The following is a 25,629-nucleotide window of genomic DNA, read 5'->3' on the forward strand; positions in this document are numbered from 1 at the left end:
ACACATATCTTATGGGACTGCCCCCTTCTAAGCCATTATTGGACTAAGGTGATTGATGAGATTGATGCTTGCTTTGGGATTGAGTTGCCCCGCTTTCCGGCTTATGTCCTGTTAGGCCTCCCTAATGGCTTAATGTACCCTTTAAAATCTCGTAGGGGTAGGCAGATAGCGATAGCCTTGGGCTCAGCGGTTCAAAATATTCTAATACATTGGCGCACGACCGCTATCCCATCTCTCACCGGCTGGCTACTCAGGTTGTGGCATGTTCTGGGCATGGAGAAATTATCGCTTATACAGGCTGGGGAGGTGGAGCAGTTCGAAAAGCTGTGGCAACCCTTTCATGCACTTCTAGCCACAGAATTTAAGGAGCTTACGTGCCCGAAATACCTGAGGCTGCTGAGACTTACGCCACCAACAGAGCACATGGTCTAACGGGTTCCCTGCACTAGACGGACAGAAAAGGGGTTACTGCAGTGAGGAGACACACACATTGTTGAGTACTTAGCACTGGACGGGGTAGTTTGGAAGGGGGAGGGGGAGGGTGGGGAATGGGAGGGTGTTGGGGGGGTTGTTTTATTACTAAGGAAGGGTATGGGGGCTTACTTTTGAATTATGTTTCATGCTTCGGCCTCGCATGTAGGAGCGGGACACTGCAGGGCCTGTGAAGAGCCGGGTGCCTTGAGAAAGACTTTCGATTGGGCTCCTTGACCTATTGCGTTACTTCTATTTGCATGACTGACGCTCCATTGTTTTTGCTTCTGTACCCTTCTGATGATAATCCTTCAATAAAATACTTTAAAAGAAATGTTGGCACATCATCATGTTATCGTGGTGATTTAGGATAATTACATACATGATTTGACACCATCATTGGGCCCCATGAGTCCTCAAGCAGTTTGAAGGGACGCCTGTAGTCAAACCCTAAAGGTATTGCCAAAGGATGAAAAAATTATCGGAGTTGGACTATTGTATCTAACCTTCTGAGAAATGGTGACTAATCGCTTGCGGGATGTAGGGAAATGTGAGACTACTTACTTTGTCAAGGCTACTCCCCCTCGGGAAACCTGACTGTGCTCACCCGAGGATCCAACGTTACTAGAGCGGCGTGCGAGCTCCGCTTATAAGCACAATGGCCAGAGGGTGTGCATCCATGTGGGAGCGAGATACTAGATCGCGGATCGTAGTGCCTGTCCTCACTTCCTGTGTGGACTTTCATCACCATGGTGACAACGCTGTCTGTGCACATTGTGCATACATAAGCTGGGAACAACAAAGTCATTGCTGCTCAGTTAATCATATTGATGTGTCTGGAGAAATTAGAAAACATTCGGTTGAACTGCCGTCACATTGATAACGACGCTGTCTGTGCACATAGTGAGGACATGAACTGGGAGTGAGAAGGTTACCACTGCCCAATTAGTCATATCAATGAGTTTGAAGAAATTCAGAAAACACAGGTTTAGGGAGTTAAACATTAAAAGGTTCCAAACTGCCCATTACGCGGTCAAGTGGGTTTCATGCACGCATATGGCTGTAATGGAAATCATGGCATTTGGGCTTTACTGGCGAGACATGAAGTAAACATCCATCATTCGATGTCCAAGTGAAGCCTATAGAGATTGCGTAAAGGGAAAAGAAAACTGACAAAATTGTGGTTGTTCACTTGGACATATATAAAATCAGGGCCCTTATTTATGAGGCCTTGCGTCAGTTTTGTGCCGTCGGTGCGTCACTTTTTGTGACGCACCAGCGGCGTACAAAATGTGCCTTGTTGCGCCATATTTAAAAAGTGACGCATCTAGGTAGATGTGTCACTTTTTAAACCCCTGAGCCACATTATACCTGCGTCAGGGTATAATGTATGCAGAGGGGGCGTTCCCCCGCACAAAGCCTCGTAATGGTGACGCAGTGAAATCTATGAGATTTCACTGCGTCACTTTTAGGATGCTGTTGCGTCAAAATCTTGCGCCTGCCTCACAGCAGGCGTAAGACTGACGCAAGCCCTTTCACATGGGGCTTTCCCCATGTGAAAGAACGCATTGCTGGAGTTGCGTCACTTTTGTGACACACTCCAGCAATGCGTCACTTTTGCGCTTACAGATGCGTCAGAAATACTGACGTATCTGTAAGTCCTTGCGACATGATGCGTCATACATTAAATATGACGCATCATTGGTGTCGCAAGGAGTGCGCAGTGAAAAGTGACGCATCGCTGTTTTCACGCAGCGATGCGTCACTTTTCATACATGAGGCCCCAGGATTTTATAAGGATACAAAAGGACATCTAATTCTTGGTGCTTAATTTGACGGTTATGTTTATATAAATTGTCCCCAAGATACATTTTCGTTCACACCTGTCTCATGTGATTTCAGTCTATAAACCCATCTCTGCTGTTTCTCAAACAGATTCATGGGATTCATTGCTGATTTACTCAATTACAGTCCATCTCAAATCCTTCAGTGTGTTTTTGCATTCTAAGTAATGAGATGTCATCTTGGTCATGGCTCGCTGGCATCTTAAATTACTCCTGTGTTCGCATATGCGTGTTTTGATTTTCCTGGACGTCATTCCCAAGTAATGCAGGTTGCATGGGCAGGTGCTTTTTTATATGATTCTTGGAATCGCAATTAGTAAACCTTTGTTGTTCCCAAGTGGTTCTGTCATTGAAAGTGATCTTCTTACTGGTCTTTGTCATGTGGCACACACTACAATTACCACATGGATGATGGCAGCTAATGGGTGCTATGAAACCCTGATTTACAGGTTGTCACAGGGTATGCGTGTCGAGTGTGGACTGCCACTTAGTACTGCCACTTTGAATTTGCTAGTGCTTGTTAAATATTTTAGTGATTATATTGGAGGCACTGTTGAATGTTGTAATTCAAATAGGGTGCGTTTAATCAGACACTCTCGTGGTATGATCCAGTAGGGCTTGTTTGTCATTGTTTCTTTCTCTTTTCATTGCTCTTTCCACTATTCTACCTGGATAGTTGTCTGCTTTTAGTTTAGAGCTCAGGCTGGTTGCTTGTGATTTGAAATCTTTAAATTCAGAACAATTGCGCCTTAGCTGCAAGAATTGCCCGAACGGCCATTTCTCCCTCAGGTGATTTGGATGCTGACTATCAACACTCAGGAAGCAGTTCTTGGCTGTGGCTTTGATGTGTGTTGTAGTCTTCAACCCGGCCACATTGGTGAAAATATTGAGGTCTAGAAAGACCATTTTGGTCTTTGAGATAGTGTGAGTGAAATTAAGAAACTGGTTTTCTTCATTTAGCCATGTGATGAATGACTTGGCCATGTCCTCATTGCCATTCCAGATAACAAACACGTCATCTATGTAGGTAAGGATTGTTGCGTGAGAGGATTTTCTGTTGTTCAAGGTGGTGGAGGTATATGTGCACTCAGCAAGTTGAAAGAATAGCAAAAGTAGTAAAATTAGTCTGCTGGTTAATGCCCATGCTAGAGCGATACAAGTGCAGCATAGTCACAGTTTCACTCATCACAAATAGCACATAAATTAATGTATCTGTGGAAAACAGAGACTGTAAAAGTAGGTTCACAGATTGATATTTTATATAGCTAGCTTGGTGGGTGTTAGAAGGTGGTTCTGACACTCTGAGCCAGCCGGATTTTTTTGCTTTTTGAGCACCTATTTGTTGAGCTTTTACTATGGGAGATCCTCATAAGATGTGACTCACCCTTGGTGAACTTATGATGAAAGAAACTGCATGTGGATTTTACTGGTGTCCCTTAGCTTGACTAGGCTGCTGCGCAACAGCTGGAGTAAGGGAGACCGGGCTGGTTACATGCAGACACATGTGTACATGCGTTTGCACACGTGTACCGGTTGCACAGGGGAGATTCCTGGCGTGCGCAGGCCAGGAGCAGATACAAAGTAAATGGTGTGGCAGGACTTATACAGAATTGAGTGGTGACAGGGAATAGGTTTTATACAGTGGTAAGAAACATGCCAGGGAAAGTCAGTGTGCTTTACACTGTTTATTACATTATTTTCATATGAGGATAGGGAGCACATGGGCTAGTTTTACTTTCTTACGGCCTACAAATTCCAGACATGCACAAAAGTTCACTGTAACCTATGTCAGACGAAGTGTTGTGCAGAGTCCAAAGTCATATTTGTACAGCTTTTGGGTCATCCAGAAATGTTATATTTCTCTGAGTCAGCTCATAACGAGGGCCTGGCTGGAGGCTGACCCCAGCAGGCTGGAATAATGACCTTTCTTCCAAGAGTGAAGGCCTTATCTCTCCAAAGAAGAGAAGATAAGTGGAGCTACTGGCTCATCCATCAGCAGCTGGCACCAGGCTGCACAAGGGAGAGATCCGCACGGGGAAATGGGCTTTCAGAGACCATGTGGCAGGAGACCCCTGGACGACGCCATCTTGAACCAACCCAAAGGCCTTGGCAGGAAGGAAGGAGCAGGGGCAGTGAGATGATGCGTCGCTGTTTGTTAGGACAAACAGAGACATCCTGCCAGCCCCCTCCCCAAACTTTAAAAAGAGTATGCACAGGAAGAGAAGCTCTCTCTGGGATGTGGTCTGATGAGGAAAAGGGTGCTGGAGCCTGGTGTAATGGGGAGTTGGAAGGAGGAACTCCTTGACTGTCCCAGGATCCTGAACAGCCCCAGGAGAAGAGACCAGGACTGGTGCGCAGAAGCAGGGGCCTCTGCGCAGGGAAAAGATTGGCCCAGGAGGAGAGCCAGGCGAAAGGCTGGCGCAGGGAGCCAGGGAATACAGCTCCCTGCTGAGTGCACCCTCCTTGAGACCAAAAGGGTGAAGGAAAGTACTCCCAGTGGCTGGGGAGCACTACCAGGAGCAAGAGGAGGCAAAAATGGTGCTGATCGATACACTGGGGGCTGAAATATGCTCCCCAGAAGGTAGGCGACGTTTGATCTCCAAGAAGATCAACAACTAAGTGCGTGAAGCTCCACCGCCGGTCTTGAATGTGCCCCCGGAGTGGGTCAGGTCCCGGGGGCTGCCCCCAAGTGAAGTAATGTCGGGGAGCACCGTTGCGCACCCTTTGGAAGTTCCCTGAAAAAAGGGGCCAGGATCCCACCCTGACCCCCGAGGAGGAGGGGACGTGCTGTTGCGCAACCCCCCTTACGCATGAAGAAAAGCCAGGGACAGCTGTCGCGCTCTCCGTGAAGGCTCTTAAGGGACATAGAAAAAAAGTCGGGGAGTGCCATCACGCTCCCCACGAACATGCCTGGTGGGGGGCCTAGGATCCCAACTCCGGGACCCCAAAGAATGAAGTCAAGCTGGGGGGTGCTGTTACACCCCCCATGAAGACGGCCCAGGGGCTTGGGACCCCTTCCCCAGGCCCTGAAGAGAAAGAGGAGGAATGGGGAGTGCTGCCTCACTCCCCTGAGGTCAGGCGGGGCCAGTGTGAGATGTGAGTTTGCCTGCTGGAGGAGGCAGACCAGAACTGCAGGTGCCGGCTCCCTCAGCAGCACACAAGGGTGCCTGCCAGGTAGGGAGTTGGTGGGGGCAGCCGGGGATGGGCACCTGAGCTGCCCTCCAACGATGGAGTTAGGCGGGGTTCCCGGGTGGGACCACTACCCCGCAAAGGTAAAGAGGAGGCACCAGGGTCTTGGGTGGGACTGGGCCCCGAACAAAGGACGGAGCAGCTGGGAGTGGGCTCCCAGAGCTGCCATAGCTCACCTGGGGGTCTGGGTGGGACGGCCCCCCCCCAAAGAGGCGAGGCAGCGCAAAGAGACAGGACAGGCAGAGCGGCGTTCCATGGAACAGCGGAGGAGCCTCTGCTCTGATATTAATGGGAAGAGAGAATCGCCCCATAATGCCTTGCAGGCCTGGACCGGCCTGCAGGGAAAAGAAGATGGTTCTCGGCTGGTGGTGGCCCCCGGAGGATGGGACATGTGTGCTCAGGTGCAGGAGGAGCTGCAGGAGCAACACAGTCTCCCCCAGCACCACGAGGAAAGTCCCTTCACTTACGGGGCCATTAGGATGACGGGCGGACTTTGTCCATGTGCATGCACAACGTGGCAGGCACCGTGCGTTGCCTGCCATGTTGTGCATGCAGATGTAGGAGAGTACCATAGGTTCCCCCCATGTGCCTCCCCCACTCCCCCATCATCCTGGGGGCCCACAACGGGCCCCGAAACGGAAAGAGGCATGCCCCTAATATGGTTGGCGGTGTCTCGCAGACACCGCCACCATAGAAAAGCACTTTTTCGCCAGTCGACTTCGCGACCGGTGGAAATGTGGCGGACGGACTTTCCATCCGCCGCGGACCCCCAGTCATCCTAATGTGGTGGAGGGTCATTTTGTTGAGGATGGTGGGCGGATTTGCCCCGCGGGGGGCAATCAGCCCGCCATCCTAATGGGCCCCTAAGTCTCATGGGAACCTAAAAGAAACAACCCCTCAAGGGCTCAGTCAGCATTGAAACACCTACTGGGCTGGAACTTTTGTTCTACAGCTGGAGGTGTATTGAGAAGGGCATCAAGGAGTGATGGGCTTGTGTTGGGGATGTCTGGAGAAGAACATCCCCTGGAGGCGAAGAGGTGGAATTGCACCACAAATGCATTTAACCACATTATGTCTTTTAGGGGGATTGAAAAATTCGGACTGTTTACTTGTACCAAAGTAAATGCAGACCGGTCTGTAACCTTTTTCACCATGCAGATAAAAGCAGACACCTGCTGATTACAGATAACCAGGTGGGAGCAGCTGAAAATTATGAAGGGTACTGAGCTTAGTCTTAACATAATTAAGGCAGAACTAAGAGCCATTGCCTCATGGTGTTGCAACACCGATATATATTGGACTTGATGACTGCAAGGGAGGGAGGGATGTGTTCCAAGATTGGTGCATCCTGCCATTATTTCCTCCCAGGCAATGAAATGAATAACGGGACACTCACTGTTGCCATCCAAGCACTGCATTGATTTCAAACTAATATGCATAATGAGTTAGGTGCCCCAAAGCAGGAATGGTATGAAGATTGGTTTGCCTGGCTTCCCTGGTAGTTTGAAGGACTGTGTACATCATTGCTGCCGGTGCTCATTCTTGTACGATGTTTGTGTGGTTTCCTACAATTGGGGGTTTCCTGCTGTAAAATTGCACTCCTCAAGGTGGGTAGAATGTAAATAAATAGAGAAGTAGTAGTAACAGAGACTGAAACACAACAAAACCTCAACAATATGACTGGCAGGAAGTGTGAGGTAAATGATTATAGTGTAGTTCCTATATTTCCAATAGGCTCTGTGCATTGGAATAATATATCCTATAGACTAGACGTAGGACTTAGGTCGACTAGGTCTCTATCGAATATACTAGCCTTAATTGTGAGTGCTAGCTACCTTAGAGGTCACTAGAAACTTTCTTGAATAAACAAGAAGGGATTAGTTTCTGACTACCGCATGAACATGACAACTTTGTTTCCCCAAGATAAAACTGATCTTCAGAGTTGTGGAAACAATAGATAGATATTTCACTCAGTCAATGGTGCATGCTTCGTTTCACCAGAGGTTCAGAGAAATAAAGAGACGGGCGTTTTCAATAAAAGGTATTTATTGAACAGTCTTTTTTCTCAAGAAATGAACTGCTACAATCGTAAAACTGGTTGTAAAATATAACGCATACAGTATAAAAAGTAGAATAAAATAATACTGTAAGAGCATTGCATGGTTCCTAAACCATAGATAAATACATACATAAATAACAGAGGCTAAAAGTACTCAACTGGTGCTTCTAAAATACGCCTACCCCGGTGTACCTAATCTAAGCTTAGTACTAGGGAAGAAGTAAGTGAGGTGTAGCATAAATGCAGTATTCTTTTGCCAAGAATCTGTCCAAGATTTCTCTTAGGATCTATTCAGCTCCGTACCTTAGTTTAGAATGGAGAAGGTCAGTCTCGGGACTCGATTTCCCAACAACCTGCAAGGGTAGCTTGGAAACACTGGAGCTGGATTTCTCCGCAGGAGAAGACAACGTCTCTCTCAGTGCGTCTGCTAGAGGGTCGGCTTCCTTCTGCACTTGCTGTAGCAGGATGCGTCGGGCGGGTAGATAGTCGAACTGCTCCAAACCACAGTGTTTGTGCTAAGGCAAGTGTGGGTATATTTATACCTGAAGTTGCCGAGTTTGACGTAAAGGTGGACATAATAATGTCATCAAAGAGTATCAGTTCTTTGAAAACTCCATGTGTTCTTCGACAAGTCAGTTCTCGAACAAGGGAAAGTCCCTAGCTGCTGAAGCCGAGTTTTCCAGGAAATCGTTGTAGATTTTCGGAACTAGTGAAAGTAGCCCTGCCGTATTTGGACTGCATGAGCTATGTCTAAATATGGTTATGATTCTTATGCCTATATAAGGACATAGCGATTTATACCTATATAAGGGCACGAATTGGGAAATTTACATAGTGTCCTAAAATGGTTTACAATATGATGTAGCTGAAAATTCAACAAAATGGAGGAACTTCAATATCAATGTCAATCTATGCAACAATATATGTATATTCAAAAGTGAAATTAAGTCACTGTTGTCACAAATCCTGAGATGACCTCTCTATCAACCCTGAGTAAGAAAAATGGTCAGGCAGACCCTGCGACCTAGGACTGATGCTAATGATTGCAAGGTCACATGTGGGGTTGGCCCGTAACTAGTCGGGCAAACACGCAAACAGGAAAAACACAGATTAGTCCCACAGATAGGCAGCAACACCACAATGGTGCCAGGAGATTGGCCCCGATGAAGCACATAGGGCCCAGGGGTTGCACGCATTCCCAAAGCACCATAAAGGTAGATTCATATGAAGTTAGAAACACTCATGCGATCATGTACTTTCCATGCTGGACATGTGGACACTTCACACACTGGCCCTCATTGAGTCCATGCAAGGTCGAGACCTACCTTCATTCACTATCAGGTGCCCTGATTTACTCCCAATGGGGCCGATTCACAGAACAAAATCCTAAACTTACTATTTTTGGTATTCACAGAAGTGAGGATTTTGTCTTAAGTTTGTCTTAAGACAGACTTAAGACAAAATCCTAACTTAAGTCTGTCTTAAGTCTGTCTTAAGTTTGTCTTAAGACAAACTCCTAACTTCTGTGAATATCAAAAGTAGTAAGTTTAGGATTTTGTCTTAAGTTAGTTACGTGAATAGGGCCCAATGACTTGGCCCACATTCCTCTATCTAAAATAAGATCGAACTTGTTTTATGATGCTCCAAAGATGTTTGATATTTGATATTTATTGATTTGTATTGCGCTGAATCACCCATGAGGATATCTCGGCGCCTTGGACGGAGGAACATCAGAACTAGAGGAAAAATTAGAAGAGGTGAGTTTTTAGCATTTTTTTAAATTGAGCCAAATTCTGTCCTGAGCGTAACGGAAAAGGCAAACCATTCCAGAATCGGGGGGCAAGATAAGAGAAAGATTTGCCACCGCTACGAGCTTTTTTGATTCTGGGGATGGTTATCAAATGCTTGTTACTGGACCTGAGATTACGTGTTAGTGAGATACTTGGGGCCCTTGCCATTCCGAGCCTTGTAAATAATGCAGCCAATTTTGAACTTTACCCTTTTCTTTATGGGGAGCCATTGGAGTTGATTGAGAAGTGGTCCGGAGGGTGTTCTGGATGGGGCGTTAGTATTCTGCACCACCTAGAGTTTGTTAATGTCGCTTTCGTTGGCCGAAAACAGCAGAGCATTGCAGTAATCAAGTCTACTCAATATCAGGGCCTGTAGTAGGGTTTTTTTTAGTTGAGGAAGGTAAGAGTAGAAATATCCTCCGCAGGAGGCCAGAATATAGTAGCAGGAACCTGCAATGGTATTGGCATGTGTGTTATGTGTGAGTCTATGATCAATCCTGACACCCAAGTTTTTAACCACTTCTGTGCGAGTGGGGGCACTTCCCAGCTCTTCCGGCCACCAAGTAGGTGACCAGTGAGTGGTAGCTCCTCCAAACAACATGATCTCTGATTTGCCGCCGTTAAGTTGTAGATAGTTGTTACGCATCCAAGCAGCGATAGCTTTCATGCCCTCGGAGAACAACAGATCGATGTTGGGTGTGTTTTTGTCACATGTTAGAAGGAGCTGGGTGTCGTCAGCGTATGAGATTGGAGTGAATCCCAAAGATCTCATGAGTCTGGCCAGGGAGGTGACAAATATATTGAAAAGGGTTGGGCTTAGGCAGGATCCCTTGCTCACTTTGGTCATGGCAGATGTAAAGGATCCCACGGTATCTGTTTGTGTTCTATCTGTAAGAAAGTTGGTAATCCAACTCAACGCTTGCCCCTGAATACATAGGTCTTGGAGCCTTTCCAGAAGGATGTGATGTGAAATGGTGTCAAACACTGCTGACAGGTCAAGCAGCACCAAAAGTGCCGCTTGTCCCTTGTCAGCAGCCATACGTATATTATCAGTGACCTCAAGAAGGGCGGACTCTGTGTTATGTTTAGCTCGAAATCCTCTTTGGGAGATATCTAGTAATTGATGAGTTTCCAGATAATTGGACAGGTGTCTATTAATGTGTTTCTCGATGAGTTTTGACTGTAGTGGTAGAAGGGATATACGTTGATAGTTATTGATTTCAGTGGTCGGGACCTTGGGATCTCTCCGTATCGGTCTGATTTGCGCATCCTTCCATGCCGAAGGAAGGCAGCCTTCCCTAAGGGAACAATTTAGAATAGAGCAGATCGAGGGAGCTAGTTGTTCCGCAAATTTAGCAGAAATCCCTTCAGGGATGATGTCCGTGGGTGATCCAGATTTCATAGATTCTATAAGGAAAGTAAGTTCCTTCGTATGGGGCTGGGGAAGGTGTGGGGTTGGGCAGACGTGGCATAAGTGTCCGGAGGACAAGCCGTGGAGGAAAGGGCAAAGTTGTTGGCTGCAATAATTTTTTGATAGATGGAATCAATTTTAAGAATGAAATGTTCTGCCACATCGTTGCATATGGACTGCGAGGGGGATTATGCAGTATCACATGCTGATGGGCTAGAGTAGGGTTTAACGATTTTGAATAGTTCCCTGGAATTGGATCCAGCCTTCTCCAATTTTAGGGTAATGTGCATTCTGCGTGCTATTTTAATGTTATTGAGGTACACTGCTAAGGCGCATTTATATTTATTTCTGTCTTGTTCTAAATGAGTGAGTCGCCAGGTGCGCTCCAGTTTTTTGCATCCACTCTTTTCGGTACATAGGGCCGGGGAGTACCATTCAGTAGTATCAGTAGAGCTTTTGGGGGATGAGTAGCTGGTTTTAAAGGTGCCACTTTATCCAGAATGCTGGAAATAATGTTGTTAAAGTGGTGTAGTTGTTGGTTGACATTGAGATTGTGGGTGTCAGTGTCCCATTTCAGGAAAGAAGAGACAAGATTTTAAGCTTCGATTTTATGCCAAGGTCTATACCATCTATCAGTAAGGGGTATGTGAGAAGGTGAGGTGAAGGGGCTTGTCAGAATGACGTTAACTACAGAATGATCTGACCAAGGTGGAGGTCTAGTATCTATATATGTAATACATTGTGAGTTAGAGAGAATGAGATCAAGGGTGTGCCTGGTGAGTGGGATCATTGTTGAGCTTGAGAAGCCCATGGGAGGCTAAATCCTCTAGGCAAGTTCTAGCATCGAGATTGTTTAGGTCCTCACTGTGAATATTAAAATCTCCTAGAAGTAAGAAATTGCGGGTAGCAACAATATGGGGGGAGATAAATTCTAAAAGGCGACTATTAAAGTCTTTTATTGGGCCTGGGGGCTTATAAAACAGTGCTCCTTTCCAACACTGTTGGGGGTGTAGCTTCACCTTAAAGATAAGACATTCGAATAGTTCCGAACAGAACTGGTCTAGAATGGTAACTGGTATCTGTTCTTTGTGAATTATGGCTATGCCACCGCCCCCTCGTTCAGGCCTATCCAGTCTTTGAATGCGGAAGCTAGGTAGAAAAGCCAGGGCGATAGCAGGAACCGCAAAGGGTTTAATCCACGTTTCCGTGAAAAATCCCAAATCTGGTTTAGTGTCCTTTAAGAGATCCCAAATGGCAGTGGCATGTCGGAGAAGAGATCTAACGCTTGCTAGGAGGCCTTTCCATGTGGTGTAAGCCGGGGGGCTCATGTAAGGCTGTGCCTCTGGAGTAGAAGGTAATTTGCTATCAATAGAGTTAGCTATGGTTTTAGTGTCCTGGAAAGGACTAGGCTAGTACATACATTCTTTACACGAAAAAAGGCCCTTCAGTCCATTTTCCCAGGGGGCATATGTGGGAGGTTGGTCTAAGTTTTAGCAGGAATTCTCTTGTATAGGTGAGCTCAGGTAAAGTTTTAAAGGAGATATCTAGGGTATCAGACTTAAAATGACTGTATATAATGGCACTCAAAACGACTGTATGTTGAGGGAGTCCTCAGCACCGTTTCGGCGGCTGTGTCCTGGCCGAAGAGTTTAATTAAACCAACTGTTCATGTTTTTCCTTGTCTTTTGTTTTTTCAAGGTAAATTCATATTCCAGTAACAGCAGCACACAAACACTAATAAAGTAAAAACATAATAAAAAAAATAAATTCCACACTAACTTAGAAAAATAGACCACATTTTCATAAATTCTTTGACACAAAACTCCAACCAGTAGAAATGGAGATGTGAATTTTTAAAGGTTTTAGTAAAAACAAACACCTAAAAGATCAAAAGTCCAATCTAGGACATCAAGTTGTGTGAGACTGGCTTAAAGTAAAATTATAGGGCTGACCACAATGGAACATTGGTCGGATACAAGTAGTGGATTGGGCATGGTCAGCGCTTACCTTCGGACTTAGAAGACATTTTAAAGAAAATGTTCTAAGAAGGTAGAATTTACTAGGGAAGGATGCAGGCGGCGCCCAAGAAGGAAGCGTCATCGTTGGGGATCCTTGAGCTAAAGCCGCAGTTTCAACATTCAGACTTAGTCTCTTTATTGGAAGTCAAAAATCTCCAGCAGGAAGAGGCAAGAATCTGTAGCAGAAGACAATTCCAAGAACTCAGTTACCCCTTTCGTGAAGGACAGCTGAATAGGATTTGCTGCTGTGGAAAAGAACTGGAGCAGCTGGAAAGTGAGGCTGACCATCGATGCTCCTTGGGCGGATTGACAAGCATGTTGGTCCCGGTCTTCTCTCAGTTGTCCGAGCAGTTTTTAGCCAAATAAATTCTAAGTCACAAGTTTTGAATTTTAGCTATCTGGGTACCTTTAATACCACTTGGGAGTTCAGAACTCACAATCACAATCCCTAGGAGAAGATGGATTGTGCCCACACTGAAGATCATGGAATTTAATCAGTGTCGCCCTGCTTTTTTAGCAATTCAAATATTAGACAACATATTAACTGTTGCATCTCTCTCTGTGTATTTTAAAAGTGTTTTTAGATTTCGAAAATCGATCACCTAATGAAATATGATGAGCATATTTTATTTTTTGTCCTTATTAACATTGTTTTTATGAATATTTTGAAATGTAATGTATTAACTGTATTTTTATGGTTGTTTTTATCTAATAACCGAGTAAAGTTCAAAATGAATTAATGAATAAGTTCAAGATGGTGGGAGACTTTTTTGTCCTTATGGCTCTGAACAAAAGGCCTACAAACTTAGTATTCGTGGGTTCAGGTGAAGGAGCAAGGCTCAAAGCAGCAAAACAGTCCTTCCAGGAGCAGCAAAGTAATCTTGCTGAGTGCACCGCAGGTCACAGTAGCAGGCAGTCCTCTGAGAGTCCTTCCGCAGGTCTACGAGTGAACTAAAGAGTGGGTCTAAGCTTCCGATTTTCATATCTATTGTCTCCTTTGAAGTTGGGAGAAGTTTCTAGAGGTTTCTCTTTGAAGTGCTTGGAATTTCCTGGGATAATGTGGAGCTGATAAGCTAATTAGCCCTTTGTGGGAAGATAGAGCACAGCCTATTCATTTACAAGTGAGGCTGTGCTCAGCTCCGCCTCCCCATCCTACCAGCAGATGGTCTATTCAGGCACACCTAATCGCTAATTTGTGTGACTGTCTGGTAGGAATTAGAAAAGTCCTATTTTAAGTTACACCCAATCATATGACCCAGAAAAGGCTGCAGGCACCAAATGCCAAAGGACAGGACAATGCGAACTTTCTAAAAGTGACATTTTCAAAATTGTAATTCAAAATCCAACTATACCATTCAAGATTATTTTTCATTACAAGGTCATAGACATCAAATATGAAATGCTTATCTGTCCTCTATCAAACATTAGTACTTACTAAATGTAATAAGGCAACCCAGTGTGATCCTGTCGAATTGATAGGCCTCACAGTAGTGAAAAAGTAATTTAGGAGTTTTTGAATACTAAGACATGTCCAACCTTTTAATTACAATGAACCCTGCCCTATGGGCTACCTAGGGCCTACCTAAGGGGTGACTTATATTCAATAAAAGAGGGGCTTTAGGGTTAACAATAGGATTATATTGCCAAGTCGAGTTGGAAATTTAAAACTGTGTTCAGGCTGTAATGGCAGACCTGGGTCATGTCTTAAGGTTCTACTCAAGTGGGTGGAAAAATTAGTGCTACAGGGCCACTAGTAGCATTTAATATACAGGCCCTGGGTATATGCTATACCACACTACAAGGAAATTAAGAGTAAATTAAATATAACAACCATGTGTAAGCCAATTAAACCTCGTTTAGGTGGATGAGTATAAATACTTTAGCACTGGTTAGCAGTGATAAAGTGCACAGAGTCCCATGGCCAACAAAAATCAATTTTAGCAGAAACATTGAGGTAGGCAGAGAAAATGTTTGGCAGAAGATCGCACTAAGGCTGTTAGATTCTGAAGAGGTTGCGTCAACAACTGCAGTCTGCAGCAGGAATGACCACAGAAGAAGGATATACAGGAAATACATCTACAAAGTTAGGGTCACCTTCATTGGTGAAACCTGAAGAGTAGCTCAAACAATGGTATAGGCTGAGCCGTCATATTATATTGTGCTTTCTTCAACAAACTGCATCCTCTTTTGAGCCAACTAAAGGTAGGTTTCATGCAATATCAGCTTACATTTAATTTTTAGTGATACTGGTGTGGCTGGCATTACGCTTGTTCCAGAACATGTCATGAAGTAGCTAAGGTGACATAAATTGCACAATCTACATTCCTCTCATGCATGTTGGAGGCAATGCTGTCTGTCATACAACAACACATGTACCTCAAACTATGGCCCTAACAGAGCCCTATCAGCAAAAAGTCAAAAATTCAAAACTTGCCTCTTTAGTATTGTCAACATCTTATATTTTGTGTACTCTTGACTTCCCTTGTCACATAGGTTCTGTCTGCTAATATTCCACACATAAATGGACATTGCATGCATACTTAACTAATAAAAGCACAGGCAATCTTTTTTGTAAAATTCTACTTCAATCAATCAATTAAACAGTATTTGTAAATCGCAACGCTATCACCCCTAGGGTGTCTCGGTGCTGTGTCTACATCAAAGAACCAGGTCTCGAGTCTCTTCCCAAAGTCTGCCAGCGAGGAGGCAGTACGGAGTTGGAAAGTAAGGTCATTCCAGGTCCTGACAGCGATGCAGGAGAAGGTGCGGCCACTGCTGCAGCTAATACGGATGCGGGGGTGCATGCAAGGGTGAGTGAAGGGGAGCACAGGTGTCTAGCGGGTTAGTAGAAGTACAGTCAATGGTTAATGTGAACAGGTTTTAAGTCTTGGAAGGCTTTGTAAGTGTGTGTGAGGATCTTGAACTGGTATCTCTTCTGGATGGGGAGCTTGGTGGAGATGCCAGCATAGAGGGCGTTGCCATACTCACGACAGGTGGTGAAGAGGGCCTGAGTGATGGTCTTTCTGGTGTTGGTTGAGATCCATCTGAAGATACTGCAGAGCCTGCAAAGTGTGTGGAAGCAGGAGGAGGCAACTGTGTTTACTTGTTTCATGGTCAGTTGGCTGTCAAGGATGATGCAGATGTTGCGTGCATGGTCGGTCGGTGTGGTGTCAACCAATGTTGAAGTCAAATAATCAGGACATACACATGACTTACTTATATTCAGACACTGTACCATAATTCAACACTTTGAAAGTGAAATGGAGGAACAAGACTCCTACTTGTTGCTATCTGTGAAAACATGCCCATGAAAACCCAAGAGCATATGAGTGTCAGATTGCAACGTTGTTGTCAGTATTCTGTTCCCCATTATAAGAGACCTTACTTACACCTTGCGACCTGCACAAGTAATGTGTCCACATTCACCCTCCACTGGGAACCAAACACTCCATTGTAGCTCTTGACTCTCTTAGTAATGTGGCAGAGCAGTCCAACGCCTTCTCAAGGCAGGTGGTGTTGACTAGTAATCACCATTCGCTAGTACGTAATAATAACACTCAATATTTGTCCAGTTTTTGCTTTTTCTTTAGAAAAGTTAAAGTACATTTATTACAGACAATGTGCAATACTGCGCAAAAAAATAAAAATATACCTCAGGCTATTGGAAATACCTCTAACATTACCAACATTACATTTGGCACTAATAGGTCTTCACCCCAAAATTCACAGAACACCCCAACATATACAATACAGCCCTTAACCACATATGGGGGTGTCAGTTTGCAATAGGTCAATGTTGTCCCATTTTAAGAGTGAAATTACATGTTATGGTAAAACATCATGCCATCACTGACTTCAGTAACCATAATCCCTCTGCACTTATTATGAACAAACAAGCATTGCAATCATATCCCTGCATTATAGGTAGTAAATCACAACATCCTCTTTTGCACTTATTATGAGTAATCAGTCATTGCAATAAGCTGCTTATATCATCATTAATACAACTTTACAGCCTCTTAAGAATATGTATTACCACCATCATTGACAAATCTTTAAATAAAGCATTGTGCATTGCATGTTAGAATGAAGCATTGCTTAAGCTTAAGACCATGGTGAAGAATACTTTCCTAAAAGTCTTGTCAAATCATAATGAATAATACTTTTAACGTATTTTCAAGCATGGACCATGTGTCTGTGTCTTTAACTATCTTTAGTCAACAATCTATAGCCATAAACTAAGCCCCTAGAGGGCATGGCACTCTCAGCTGCAGATCAAAAGCCTCAGTCTGGGAAGTGCTTGAACCTTGACAAAATCCCAGCTTGGGCCAGCTTTCAGATACCCTGCAATCCTAGGGTCAGTACTTTCAAAATTCCTCTTGGGGGAAACTGCTGCACTCCTACAGCTCCGCCACAACTTTCTTGTTACACTAGTGATACCCCTGCAACTATATATATGCCCCTGTATGGTGCATTAAAATGAGTGGCTCCAGTCACTTGAGTCTGCTACGCTGCATGGCCTCACGTGGAGTGTGCTTTTTCCTCGTTTATCTTGTATCTTGGGATGCCGAATCCAAGTCGAGCACCTCTGCATTCTCCCAATGGTAGGGGCTGCTGAGGTATCCCACCCCTGGTTGCCCCACAGGCTCCTTGCATGGACCATATTCTGTGTGTGACCATGGGAACTGCCAGCTTTTCTTCCTTGCCCACTTCTGTGGGCAGGTGGTAGAATACAGTGGTGGCCCCTAGCTCCCTCCAGACACAGGCATGGGGAGAAGAGCAGGTCCACCACTACTTGTGAAGGCGCACATGGCACTCCCCCAGCACACCTTCTCCTGTGGGCCCAGAGTTGAGGCTCCAAGGCCCCTGGCTTCACCTGTGGTGGCACTTTCTTGCAGTGGTGGGAGAAATGAGTTGGGGCCCTAATGAAAATCCATCCAGGGATAGTGATCCCCAGACCTTTGGAGCTCCGGGGAGGAGGCCCCAAACACACCTCCTCCTAGGATTAAAAAAATCCTAGTCGGGGGTGACCCCTGGACTCTGGCCCACCACATGCGGTTTTAGCAGCGGGGAGCAGAGCTTCATGTGCTTTGTGATTGTGCTGAGGAGGCAAAGGTGAAATACTTCTCCTGTTGATATCTCTGGCATTGTTGGGCTGTTTTGCATGCTTTTGGGCTTTTTTTGCTCCACGTTGAGAGCCCTAACCACCAAGGGCCCTTTCCTCAGGTCTCTGGGCCTCCAAGGTGGTCAATTTTGCAGGAAGCTAGTCCCGCCTGCTCCATGTACTTGCCTTCCTGCGCTTTCTCCTCTGGTGCTTCTCTCCTTTTTGGCGCAGCAGTCCAATTCTTCCCCAACTACTCCTTAAAGGGGTGCAAAGAGACCAGCTTCACTTTCCTGGGGAGAGCCCCACTACTCCAGTGGTCAACTGCAGTCAGAGTTCTTAATACAGATGGGCATTGGTGGTTCTTCCTTCTTGTTGTCCATGGATGCCACCTCCAGTCCCAGTGTCCAGCAAAAGCACAACTAAGAGAGAGCTCTGCCTGATGGTCAAGAATATTTAAGTGAGGGTGGAAGGTTTTACAAGCAAGGCATCTTTGGCCTATTCTGCAATGCCATATTACTTCTTTGCCTCTTCCCCAACACTCCTGCACAGCATGCTGGGACAATTCATATTGGCTTCAGCCAGAGAAATATGTTAATCCTGGATGACCCACACAGTCTCGGAACTCTCCTGCATGGGTTTGGCATAGAGGTTCCGCCACATTTCTATACATCACTGATATCAGTAGGCCAAAGGGAATGAAACTGCAACCTAAGCAGTGTTTCCCGCGGGTGTGTATAATGGAGTGTCACTAAAGACAAGACAGTAAACCAGATTGACTTTCCCTATGAGTGTACACTAACATTTTGAGGCCTAACCCAGGTCAATATCCAATCATGCTGAGTCCCTATCTGTGCCAGGCTACCTGTGTGCATTTACCAAGCTGCACACAACAGGAGTCTCACACATACAGCCCTCACACATGTCATCTACACATGCTTATGCATACACTTTCATGAGTAACCAGCCAAGTGCCCCTTCCACTTGCTTCATCACAGCTGCCTTATCTTCAAAGACCGACACTGGCGATTAATATACAAATGTCAATTTACCATGCACTAATTTTGGGTGAGTAACCAGTTATGATGCTGATGCACATTAAAAGGTCAACAACCAGGAGATCAAAAAGCAATAACTCCAGGTGGATTTGATGGGCAGAACTCATTGTCTCACAAATGTTAACACCAAAGCTGATCTTGCTGCGCCAATCTACATCATTAGGAAAGGGCAGGGATGTATCATATTTACAGCAATATGATGCATCCCTGTGCTTAACTCTGTCCTGGTGCACAATTGCCAGTCAAGCCCCAATGCAGGAACCCTTGCGGAGAAGTGTGGCTCACGGTGTAGAGCAGGCAGACCCTGAAGCAGAGGTCAGACCCGGGACCAGGGTTCAATTCCCGACGCGGCAGGGTCTTGAGCTCAAATGTCCACGGACTTGAAAATTCTCGCTTCGGTACCTGCTCTAATCATGGGTTCTCACTCTGCAACTCTGGGCATTAAGCTTGCTTAATCTCCACAACGGCCCCCCGCGGCGGGATGCCTGGCTTTCACCTTGGGGATGCCCTGTAGGGGCTATCTCACAGGGAAAAGCCAGGACGGGTTCCCAAGGCAAGCGCTGAGATACCCTTCGGGTCATCGAGCGCTATATAAGAATACACATACATACATACATACATACCATAGTGCACGACTGCCTGCGTTGCAGAAATGATTGTTTTTGTGCATAAACGGACACCTTCCTCCACAAAAACAATAATTGATGGCATGTTCCTTATTCTATGTGTGCTGTAGAATGCAGCACAAATTGAAAGAGCAAAAAACGAGGAGAAATAAAGGTATTACTCCGTGTTGTGCAATTTTAACACCTCGCCTGGGAAGGCGTTAAAATATGACGCATTCCCAAGTTTACGAAAACTTGTACATTTGGGAATGCGTCAGAGTCCATGGGTGTTACGTGGGAACACCCACAGCAACACCCATGGACTGCCTCTTTCATGCAGAGTAACATATAAAAGGGGGCCATATTTACAAGGTCAAGACACGCCACGAAGGGTGGCTTTGCTCGGCCTAGTAAATAAGGCTCAGCATTGTGCAGCACCAAAGCGTAAAAAAAATTGACAGTCCAGTGGCGCGGGGGCCTTGTAAACATGCCCCTCAGTGTAATTCCAAAACCACCAGTAGAAGAGACCTAAAATACAGTACATAGAAGGACAGGTAGTAGCATTAAACAGTGTTTTGGCCTGCTCAGGTCTGAATTCCAATGTGTAGACCATGCCATTGGTAGACTTATTTAACTACCCAAGATTGTCTGGGGCATGATTCTCATTACACAAATAGACTTTGAGAAGCATAATCCCTTTCAATATTGCCCTAAGAGCAGTATGTAGTTTCATAAGGTTGTCATCAACATGAAGCCCACCACTGAGAGGGTCATATGATCGACGGATAAAGACACAGGAAATCATTTAAAATATCTGCACTTATACGTTAAACGAAAAAAATGACATATTGACTGAACATGTCACATAGCAGCAATGTTCAGTGGTATACAACAAAGTGTACATACTTTTAAAATAGTAAACTTTTAAAAGTAGATAAGTCTAACATTCATTCACTGGCACATGCCAATGTCAATTCAATGACAAGATTTTTTAAAATCATTTTTGGAGCATACTGTCATATAGGACTACTTGTCACTCTTCAGTATGTTGTCCCTAAGTAGCTGGGGATGATTGACACTGTTAAGTCTCCTATAAATACCAATCTATCCGCTATGCAATAAAGAAAAGAGGTAACATCTTAAAATGTTGCCATTTGGGCTTTAAGTGTTTTGTTTTGTATTGTCTTTTTAAGCAATGTTAATAGCACTTTCAAGACAACGATTTTTACTGCGGTACCTCAGGACCATCACTCCTCACTGCATAGTTCTCCAATGCTATCGTTCACAGATTGATATGGCACTGCAGACATTTTGCTGAGCGTCTACTGAATGCTATTGACTCGTGAATTGTCCACAAGAACATTTTTTATGTTCATCAAGGTGTCATTGATTCTTGCTAATTAAATGTTTATGAGCTTTGCATTCTCATGATAGTATCAAGGGTTCCAGGACTCTGATGAAGTCTTGGAGATCGGAATGAATGGCTGCTGCTCATCATCTACCACCATGGCAGTGTGGGTCTAACACTTTATGATCCTATTGCCCTAGTTGCACCAAGGACATTTTGGGCTGTAAGAAGCCTTTTTCTTCGTGTTTCCAGTGGACCAGTTGCAATTGGAACTGTACTGGAACTTGCTGCTGTCTTTTGCCCCTAAATGCTGTCCCTGAGGGCCTGGAAGCCTTAGAAGTGGTTATGAGGAACTGGCACAGAAAATCTGACAAGTTGGGCCTTAAACCATTTTTCGCACTACCAAGACCTCTGGAGCTTTAGCAAAACGGTGTGGCAAAGGTGTTCAATATAAGAAGGACTTTGTGGAATACTGCTTGAAGCTCGCCCTGCAGGAAGATTTTGAGCATCAAAAGTTAGTTCAGTTTCCAGCCCCACTTAACCATTTATGGCTGATAGTTAGTCCCAAACCGCATGTGGGGACATCAAAGCTAGGCCCCACTAAGGCGTTCAAGCACCAGAAGAATTATGGGTTCTCCTTAGTAAGTTCTCTGATTTCCTGCACTAGACCGTATCAATTTAGAGCAAGTTCACCAGGGCCTGATGGCCTATTTGTTGATCTAACCTGCTCTTTCAGAGTGGTGGTTCAGAGTGCCTGGGTGCCATTTGATACCACAGCTGTGTCCAGGCAGCAGGATGCTGCAGTTACTGTGGGAGAAACCCTCAGTGCTCCTCCAATGCAGTAAGTCTCTCCCGGAATCCCGGGGAAGGGCACTAATGCTACCAGACTGGGTAGTTGAAGTCATTGCTCTTTCTCTCCATGGTTGACAGCCTCTCTTGACCCTATAGCTGCACATGGGCACAGGGTTGTTATACAGCTCATACAAATCTAGCAGGACTGTTTATTAGACCAACATGAACGTCAAAATATAAAGACTTAGTCCACATATACCATCAGTAAGTGTTGAGTGTGTGTTTCAGCTAGCTCACAGTACCATATCCAAATCCTAAACTGACAGGGTAACAGGTGTGATTGGTAGCCTCAAATATGACACTCTGTTTCACAAGGAATCCATGGAAACAAATCTAACCATTAGGTTTGGTCACCCTTGCATGCTCAAGGTGAACACGTGAAAGGTACGACAAAGCATTTTCAAACATTTATTGAAATGATCGTATTCTTGCAAACAAAGCATGAGCTGCGATTATTAGAAAGATGAGAAATGTTACTGTAATCAGCATTATTAGAATGGTAAACAATAAGAGCAATTCAACCATGATAATTGTTATTATTGTCACCTTACTCCTACCTATATCTAATTCTATACTAAAGAGAATGTATTGGGATTACCCTTCTGCCAGATCAATTGGGATAGTCTAACTTCCATACCTTGGTTTTAGAGGTTAGGAAGCTGATCTAAGTGTACAGGCTATCTTCCTTCACAGGATGAAGGTCCGGCCAGCTGAGACTCCCTTTACGCTGAAAAAGACTACTCTTTAGTTCAGTGAAAGATCATAGTGAAGGGGCTTGGGCACAGCTCAGGAAAGACGGTTGTACTGATAAGGGAATCATAAAGAGTAGGGCTGGGGATCTAGGATCAACCTTTTAATGCACATATCATTGTAGCTGACATCCAGGTGTGAATACTGGTCACTCCCATGAAATGTGTTGTGGGACAATCAGATTCAAAGTCTTGCTTGCTGTGATTAGACAGTTTTTCTTGCCACAAAAGAACCAGAACCCCAACATAAAACTTCAAAGAGTTAGACCGTAAATAACCTTTTGGCATCTGGAAATGGACTATAAATAGGGGAAGATGAGATCCAACAATGTGTCATCTGCCAAGCAGCCAGATGGGTTGTGTGAGAAGGTGGAGCTTTGCAAGACTCCTGCCTGTGCAAAAACTGGAAAAGCACCTGTTAGTCTCCCTGCTGGGTGAGGGAACATCACCAAGGACATCAAAATCATCTGCCTTGCAGCTGGTGCACTAGTACTTGCATGCATGCCAAGAACAGTGTACTCTCTGTGGAAGAGGAGAACATTTGAGGGAATGAGGTCAATGACAACCCTACAAGAATATTCCCTGAGCTAGGTGTGAGGCTGTGCACTGATCAGGTCACTGCCCGTGCGCAGTGTTGACTCAGCAACGCCTTTATGCCATGAGAGGACTGCCAGAGATTGAGCCATGAGTTAAGTGCTGTGTGGGACTTGACAAACTTGTACTGTTGTGCAGGGATGACTCCATATGCCACTGCTAAAGTTATTATTTTTGGAACTGCAGAACCTCATAACTGTTTTGGCATGGGCACATGCACCAACATATTCTGCACCCATGCTGTCAAGTACCACAGCAACCCTGTATGCCAAAAGGGGCTATCGGTACCAATGTTGCTAAGGAATTCAATGTTGCTACCCAAAGGAGAGGCTGAGCTTTGTTTGACAGATTTGACAGGCAGTATGAGGGCACAGCCCTAGCTGACCACTGAAGACTGCTGTGGATGCCGTTGATGGCACTGCGCCCTCTTGCGCTTCAGTCAGGAGCTGAACGAAGGACTCCACCCCACAGGGTTAAGACATCTTATTGCATCTTCGTGAACTGAGAGTTGATCCACAAATGAGAAGAAGATTGGCAGCGGCCACTCAGGACAGAGAGATTGTGCTGCCAGGAGCTGCACGACCACGAGCAACCCGACTTCCCTGAACAGAGCTGGACTTGTGCTGAGGGCACCTGCTGCACTGCTGAACCTTTCCAGCCTGCAAGAGCGGGTAAAAAGTGAACTGGGCCAGCTGAAGCATCTTAGACACTTCTGATAACATCTGTTATTCAGCGCTAAGACACCGTTGGGTGAACAAGCGCTTTACAAATACACATATTATGGTACTTTATCCTATGTTATGTTAGACTAAAACTCGAATCTGACTGGACATTGATTTATTGTTTGTAGTGTTTGCTCCTTAAGTTATGACTCATGTTCTGACCGATATCTACAGCTCCCCCAAGGGAGCCTTGACTGCTCAACCACATCTACCTCTGAGAGTCAAGTGCAGAAGGAGTATTTGACTCAGTAACTTGGGATCCATCGTAGGTTGGGCCTAGGACATCTGGAGTAAAAAGCCTCAACCACCATAGTTAGAGCACCTGCATGCTCTTTAGCCCTCTGAAAGGGGTTCTGAAATCCCCTAACCCGGCATGGAAGACTCGCAGTCACTCAGTCACACGTCTTGTTCACAAGTCACAAGTCTTGTTCACAACATGCAGAACTTATGCTGAGATTCTCCACACACATGTACAGCTTCAATTTGCTATTTTCAGAGTCTCAAGCTCCCCTTTTTATAATCCATCTCCAGATCCATTTGTGATTTAGTGCCTCTGTATTTGAAATTTTCGTTCTACGGGATGCTTACATTGAAGTGCCCACTTCTGTGTTGTGCTGTTCTTGCAGAGAACAGTCTATCACAGCCAGGACAGGCTCCAATCTTGATAGCCCAAAATATGTGACAAGGGAGTGACTAGAGGTTCACACCTGGGTGTCAACTTCAGTGATAGTGCTTCAAAAGGTTACCAAAGGGCATTAGCCATACTCTTTATGATTCTCTTATCAGTCGCATTTTTTTCCTCGCATGTTCCCAGGCCCCTTTGATCAGTGACCTCCTTTCAGATTAAAAGAGCTCCTATTGAAGTGTGCTGAAGAGCATGGCTCTTCCTTTCCCAAATGTATGCCCCACCCAGCTCCCAGAAATACAGCAATCCACCAATCTGTCCAGTAGAATGCTCTACATCTCTCTGCTTGTCTACCATGTCTGGGGCTCCCAAAATAAAACCCAGTGTCTTCTGTTGTTTGTGCTCTTAACAAGCACACATATCCCGGTGCACATATGTATTCACACTTGCCCAGTCTCCCATGTACTGTACCTCTTACGGGCCACACATACTATATAGTATGCTCATGCAACATCATATGCTATCTTCTATGTAGTGCACCTTCCTGCAGGCACATGTAGATCCTCACGCACAAATGCTTGCACTATTTCACCTGCACTGTACCATCGCTCAGGCACATGTACATTCTTGCACAGCACACAAACCAATGTAGGCCAATCATTTAATAGAACACACAGTAGATAACTATACTAAGGTAAGCCAAGAAGCACAGGTAAATCACTAAAAATACTGTATGCTGCTACCACTAAGCTTGAGCTACTTAGCTCTAGGAGAAGGCAGTATCCTAACCTCCTCAGGATAATGCTTTGGGCACCATTTCCGGTCTAAGCTGACCACAGTCCATTAGACAGTCTGAGGTCGTGGCGCACATGACCAAATATCGTTACAAAAAATACAGCTATTACAGCAGCTAGGGCACTTAGGCAGGGGAACATGTTTGTCACCATCCGAGGAACGATTTGGTTGCAACACTTACTATTTAAATAATGGGTTTTCCTCCTGTCAAAGGTTTATTTTGACAGGTATATATATCGGTTTAAAAGCTGCAGAAGTCAGGCTACACATGTAGGAGTCATTGAAATGTCAGAGAGCATATGCTGGGGACTGGACAGCAGTATCCTAGTGAGGAGAGATTAAAAACGAGTAGCATCAGTCCACCAAAAATGGGGTTCACTAAACAAAGGAGGAACTTT

Source organism: Lissotriton vulgaris, chromosome 5 (assembly GCF_964263255.1).
Source record: "Lissotriton vulgaris chromosome 5, aLisVul1.2, whole genome shotgun sequence".
NCBI classification, from domain to species: Eukaryota; Metazoa; Chordata; class Amphibia; order Caudata; family Salamandridae; genus Lissotriton; species Lissotriton vulgaris.